This window comes from Rhipicephalus microplus, chromosome X, assembly GCF_043290135.1.
Source record: "Rhipicephalus microplus isolate Deutch F79 chromosome X, USDA_Rmic, whole genome shotgun sequence".
Taxonomy (NCBI): Eukaryota; Metazoa; Arthropoda; class Arachnida; order Ixodida; family Ixodidae; genus Rhipicephalus; species Rhipicephalus microplus.
In genome coordinates this window covers 362,748,628-362,755,514 of record NC_134710.1, presented here as the reverse complement: position 1 = coordinate 362,755,514, position 6,887 = coordinate 362,748,628, and the positions used below count along the sequence as shown (strand labels likewise).

Genomic DNA, 6,887 nt, shown 5'->3' with positions numbered 1-6,887 from the left:
GCTGCTCATCTACATCGAGCGTGTGTCTGTGCTTGATCTCCAAACACTGAGCGATGAGAACGTGGACTGGCTCCAACGACTTTTAACGCGACAGCCGGACATGAAAACTCGGCACATATACGCCGCGCTCTCCTAGCATCTCCCAGCTTCCTCGAGTGCTGCGGCGTGTTGCGTGGCTGTACTACTGGCTCGTACAGACACGACATATTCGCCTGTTGCGCCTCTTCGCTTCAGTGTCGGCGTGGTCCAGCTTGGCATTGACGCTCTTTTGCGGGACTTGGCATCTGCACTGCAATCCCGTTACCGTCGAACGACGATCTGTTGGTGGTGTGACAGCGGAATGAACTATGCCTGCGTCATAAACAACTGTGCATATCCAGATTCTCAGGAACATGAATCGACCTCTCTGGTGCTCTGGCGCGGTCATTAATTTTGGGCTGCGAGTGCCAGAATTAACGAGAAACGGGTAATCCTCATGCTCATGTTGCACGTTGTCGTAAACGGAGAAAGAGTGGAACTGCTGTCTTGCCTCCACGCAGACCTGGATGTCGCTTACGCGGCAGCACGTCCAGGGTCCGCCGACATGTTCGAGGGCAGTACAAATCATTCGGCAAGGATTAGTTTGCATTGATTAGCGCACTAGCAAGCGGTAGACCTCTATTTGACCACGCAAACGCAAGGCAAGGAACGGTGAGGTTTTGAACTCGTTATCACCCAGAGTTATTCAATGATACGACTTGCAAAACTCGCCATGCGAAACTCACCTCTATGTATGAAACTGGTTACAAGCCATTGGCTGAGAAAGACGGCGTGTGCAGATCCTTGCGTCACCCGGTCAATAGAAACTAAGTTATAAACGCAATATTTTGTGTGTGTGTCCCAGATGACACGACAGTCTGCTAACCCCTGGAGCATTCGACAATTGCGTGTTCGGGTTTTTTAGCGCTGTTTCGCAACTGGTACGACTGACTAACTCTGTTATCAGAGGCAGCCCCTACAAACCGGCTTCCAAGTTTCTGGTCCTTTGTCAGTAGAACTCATTTTTTACCCCCACTAATCGCTTTACTGTGCGACAAAAGCCTTAGATACAACAACAACGGCGAAATTTTGCCGCCAGCTCGAACACGGGTGAAAGACGCGAGTGACCACGGGCTCACGGCACAAATGGCGCAAATTTCCAACGTGACGTAACCAGATGAGGTAATCACACGACGCCATTTTTTTGGTAGAAGGTAGATGATCACGGAGGCTTTGCAAACAATATGGATGAAGAAATCACTCGGAGATTGTGGGATGAATACATTGAATGAGAGACGTCTTAGCCTTCGAGTCGTTTTAACAATGATATGTGTGGTTTTACGTCCTAAAACCTATAAAAGATTATCAGAGATGCCGTATATAGTGAGAGGTTTCGGAAATTTCGACCATCTGGTTTTCTTTCACGGCGCAGATTGACGCCTTCGGATATTTTAGGCGATTGCATCAACACGCTTTTTTCCCACCCACTGTTGCCGATTAGAGATCCTCGTGTTTTGTAATAATGTCGCCGGTTATATTTTCACCCACACGGCATCTTATAGGTGATGGGGTGACTACCCGATACATTGTGGCGTATTTGGCTGTTAAAATGGTCCTCAATTTAGATAAGAATGCAACAATTCAAGAGATTGTCACTTCACTTTTGGTTCAATTAAAGCCTTCTATAAATTATTTTTGGGTGCGAAATGCATGATACGAATATCAGACACTCAGTACTTCAGAATTAGAGTGCTTTTAAATTATTTTTAACGGTCTGAAATTCTTTAACGTGCCTCTAAGTCTGGTCGCTGAAGTTGAGCCCCATTTCGCAACCATAACGGCCGTTGCTGTAGACAAGGAAAAAAACAAGAGAAAAAATAAAAAGAGATCAAGCAGTGACGTGGATTTTGAAAGTGCATACCAACAATGCAGTTAGTTAATAAAGCTTTTCAGCTAGCTTCCTGTGGTGTATTTTTGGCAGGGGGTACGAGTCATCGCATAAGTTATGTATGCAATTTGCACCAAAATGAAATTTAACATTTTTTCCTACGGTTGTAGTGCGCAGAACGAGGGAGGCTTTCACATATATATCTAAAAACTTGTCGGGTGTTGCTACACATGAACTAGTTTACTAAGTTTAGATAATTTCTGCGAGTCCATAGCACGCAAATCACTCTTGAGAGCGTAGTTCCAACGGCAGCTATTTTGCAAAAACAGGCCAATGTATAGAATGACTTCGAAACGTATGTGACGGATCACGAATGATAAAATAGCTTTTCTTTATTTTTCAGTCAATATATAAAACAGGAACCAGCGCTCTTGACTTAAAAAATCGGGCATACAATTGTTTCCCACATTCTCAAGTTTCAGTCACTACTGCAAGCAACCACGTAATAAATATGTGTGAAATACAAGTTTTAGACGGATTATACAGACAGCTCTACACGGGCGGACAGATAATTTCTTGAAACGTGGCTTACTTTCAGAATATTCGGACGGAGAAAGCAACACCACTAGTTTTTCTAGTAATACCTGAATTCAATTCAGATTCTAGTGTGCCCCACTGATTATCTATCAGCAGGCCTTCATAAAACTCCGAGCACGTGCTATCTTGCATCGAAACTATTGGAAAAGCTGTGTGCCAGCCACCAAGTATATCACAGCTGACGCCTTATTCTTGACTTTTTTCCACATCGGCCTTTTGCTGTGACATCTATAGATAGCGGCCTCTTTCACACGCAGCCTAGGCTCTTGACAGGTCTTGTTCGTGTGAGTACTGGTGGCATGCAACCTCGCAAAAATCGCAGTTGAGGCGTTCGGTGCACCAAGTCTATGTCCTTATAGCGCATGCAAAGCTCTAAAGAACTTCATGATTCTTGCTTTAGTTTGTCATGGGGCATAATCTAAAAAGAACAGAAAAAACAGTTAACGATAGTAGTCACTTTACGGATATACACTGAGACTCAAATTCTAAGGCGAAACAAAGACGATCAGTTATTGAAGACTGAAAGAAAAGCTTGTCAACACATGTACAAATCTTATATCGGTGGTCTAGAGGTTACGGCAATCGACTACTAATCCTAAGTTCGCAGAATCGAACGCTGTATTCCATAGCTGCATTTTCGATGAAGACGCATTTTCGATGAAGCGTTTTTGATGATGTGCGTATACTTACATCACGTTGCACTTTGAAAAGCTCGGGGCGGTTGAAATTTTCGGAGACCTCGTCTCATAATGATATCACAGTATTGGGATATCAATCCCCAGATATTATTAAGCAAGCCCGAACTTCCAACAAACTGCAAATCTAAGCTAAAGAAGTATATGCCTATAGCAGCAAAAACTGTCTTGCTGCTTTGAATAAAAACAGAATGATCAAAAATCCTACCCTAGTAGAGCGTTGTTAGGGTGAAGACCTTATATTCTCTATTGGAAGGTGTCAGTGGACGTTCTTGTAGCAAATAATTGTAGAAAGTATCACGTTACCCAAGTGGTGCGACCTGCGAGTTCAATGTGGGTCCTTTTTGCCTTCGCGTCATGCAGGTGGCTGCGTGAAAAAAAATTGTGATCACAGGATGTTTTCTTCGCCTTTGCAAAAGCGAGGTTGCTAGGTGACACAGAAGCTAAGGAAAAGGGCATGCTGTGTTGAGTTGCCTTGTCACCCTAGTAATTTTTCTTCGCGAAAATAAAAGACAAATAACGTGCAGGCACACAGCACATGTAACAGAGCACAATACTAGAGAGGAAGAAGGCAGAGACAATGCATAAAAAGCACTCACTCTCAGCTCTTCATTCTTTTTTTACGATAGTACGCATGGCTACATCCTGCCAGCGGGTAGCAAAAAGAAACAAATGGACAAAAGAGAAAGTCACACGAATGCACTGTGTAATATTGGCACAGTCCCAACCACAAAACTCCTGAACCTGATCTCATCTTCTGTCAATTCGAGGGATCGGATGCTCCGAAAAAGTCCACTCCCCGTAGCGACAAACACGAGTCCCTCCCTTATTTAACGACCTGTGTTTTAGGACTGAAAATTTTCACCTTTCACTGAAAAGAATTGTGAATATAAATTCATTTATACGTGGCGTTTAATGTCCCAAAACTACCATATGATTACGAGGGACGCCATAATGTCGAACTCCGAAAATTTCGACCAGCCGGGGTTCTTTAACATATACCCAAATCTGAGCACACGGGCCTACAACATTTCCGCCTCCATCGGAAATGCAGCCGCCGCAGCCGGGATTCGATCCCGCGACCTGCGGATCAGCAGCCCGAGTACCTTAGCCACTAGACCACCGCAGCGAGGCGTGAATATCAAGAAGAGCAGTCTCTGACCTAGCACTGCAGTAGACGTTACTTGGCGCATAGGTGGCCCGTATATTAGTAGATGGGCACGCGCTAGCGAGATTCACAAACGTTTCTTGTTGGCTGTACATTAGCGATTTCAACGTAATCGCGCGACCTTTAGACCAAGGCTATACAACAGCGTCACTTCCCAAATTGCTCTTTGAGGAGAAGGTGGTATCGCGCAAGCTTAACCCACTATTTTTACTCTTGCTAGAGCTGCAATCCCACCCATCTGAGGAAGCTGCTCAAACGAACTATATGCCAAACGAGAGCTTTACCACTTATTTCCCTGAAATATTGTTATCGCCCGCAGAGATAAGTGCCTGCGAAGAATACACTTGATCGCAATGAATGCGAGGATCAAAATAGAAATAAAGGGTATACATTTCGTCGTGGAGGCGATTGTTCTAGCATGCAACAGGCGAAGAAAGGGAGAGGAATGCGAAATTTTCATATTCAGTTTTCGAAATATGCCGTTGGGTTCTCGGGACGTTAGACAGATCGGCGATCACGCAACTATCGCGCTGGACTGTATTTGCCCTGCACGAAACACATTTAGCACACGATGCCCAGTCCTGTTAATTGAGGCATTTAATCGTGCATTAAAAGCTTCCCTTAATTCACGTGACCCACGTTAGCTACCAGAAAATCTTTATACTAACCCTGATACGCGCGAGTGAATAAGAAAGCATGCCACTATAAAAACTTTCGCGTTCTAATCCCCTGACACCTTCCGATACGCTGTCGCACTCTTTTTTTTTTAAGAAAAGCGTTCAAGCCTATACGTTGCTGGCGGCCTTTGCTCTGACAGTTGTGATGGTGGAAATAAAGTGAGAACCGCGAATCGTTATGACGTAAGTGCAAAGGCTTCTTTGTTATACGGACTTAACAACCACACTAAGGAAGTTGTCATACTTCTTCACCTTGGCCATTCCTGATGAATGCAAACGCTATAACACTTGTCATGTGGATTTTCATCCCACCAAGAAGCAATGTCATCCCAAGGATTGGCCCAGTTGAAGACCCACGTTAAATAATTAGGCCTACATATTCGAAGTTTCTGTGTAAACTTGCGTAGATATAAGGGCAGCAGCGTTATGTTCAGTTTCGCTTTGTCTAAATGCCACCAGGCGGTTGAGAATCCAACCGTGTTACGCAACACCGCGGCAAACAAGTGACAATGAACGATAGAAGAGTAATAATGAGATTCGCATAGACAAAAGATGGATAAAATGTGGGCTTGCTTTCCGTAAACATTCGAAATAAGCCCACCTCTGCACAAGTCTTCGAGGTTATTCGAGTAGGAAAACTTGACGATTCTCACCTTGGCTGTACGTAGCCAAACTGCGATGACCCACTGGCCTCTACAGCTAGAGACGCCAGATGACCTGAGCCAAAAAGTTTGCGTTGTATTCTGTAACAACTCGACCCGCCAAAAAAGCGCCGCCCAGGTCGGTGGGGTCTCCAAACAGCAGTTCCACGCTTTCGCCTCGCAGAGCAATGAACAAGGCAGCCGTAACAACGATCAGTTCATCGCGTGTCATGGCCCGTACGGCTGCGAATCGCTGACCGCGCCAGAGCACCAAGAACATCGCTCCGCCTTTCTCAGAGCCGGGATTCGCGTAGTCGTTTATCACGCAGACGTAGTGCGTGTCGCCGTCCCTCAATGCACTAAACGTCGTCTGAAAATGAAGGCATTGCAGTGCGTTCGCCAAACACCCAACAACGACATCGGGGTCGATCATCTGCGCGGAGGCTCCGAAGCGAAGCAGCATCCATGGGCCCATACGTCCAGTCTGCACGAGCCAACAGTGGAGCCAGGCGAAGCGCTCCATGAAGACAGGGACACTGGGAGAGGCCAGCAGTGCGCGAATTATTCGCTGGTAGGCCACTGGCGGTGGCAACGCGCAGAGTTGCGGCATCCATGACACGTTGTGACAATCCAGGATCAGTAGATCTCGCGTGGACATTCGCCGCAAGTGGAGCAATAGCTCTTCCACGATGTTGCGTGCCATCCTTGTAAAAGGTGGCACAGGAGTATCAGCGTCCTAAGGGTGGACTTGGCTCGGTTATACGCCCAGCGGTAGCGAGAAGCTTAACTAAAGCAAGCGGCTTGTGAATGGAAGGCCAACGAATCTTTCATCCGTGATGGTAGTTGTGCGAAACGGTACTGCGATGTCAGCCCGCCTAAAACAGGGTTCTCGTTCAGCGAGCAACAACGTGAAGATTGGTAATATTACTAGAGATAACAAAAGAGTTCTAGGGAGTGATATAAAGTGTTATCTTGACGTGGGACTAGGGGTGAGCGTGCTCATTCCGAAGCCTATGAGAAAGTAGCGACGAAGATAAGCAGGCGTGCAAGACATCTTGCGTTAGCCCTTCTTCGGCGTTATGCGTGTTCAGATTACGCGCGTTCATAGCTGTCCGCCGTTTATCGAGGGACAGCATGGGCTATATCAAAATGATCCAAACGATTCACTAAAAAGCGAATATACCTTGCGTGATGCAAGCAGCG

The 6,887-nt window shown here is 45.9% G+C and overlaps 1 long non-coding RNA gene across 1 annotated transcript; it reads right to left on the bottom strand.

The window, feature by feature from the left end:
* Window positions 1–2,280: 2,280 nt before the first annotated feature.
* On the bottom strand, window positions 2,281–6,544 carry LOC142777297 (uncharacterized). The gene is made up of 3 exons (XR_012888018.1): window positions 5,697–6,544; window positions 3,407–3,565; window positions 2,281–2,921 (listed from the first exon to the last, which is right to left on the bottom strand). It is a non-coding gene; the product is annotated as an uncharacterized LOC142777297 (long non-coding RNA).
* Between the last annotated feature and the right edge of the window lie 343 nt (window positions 6,545–6,887).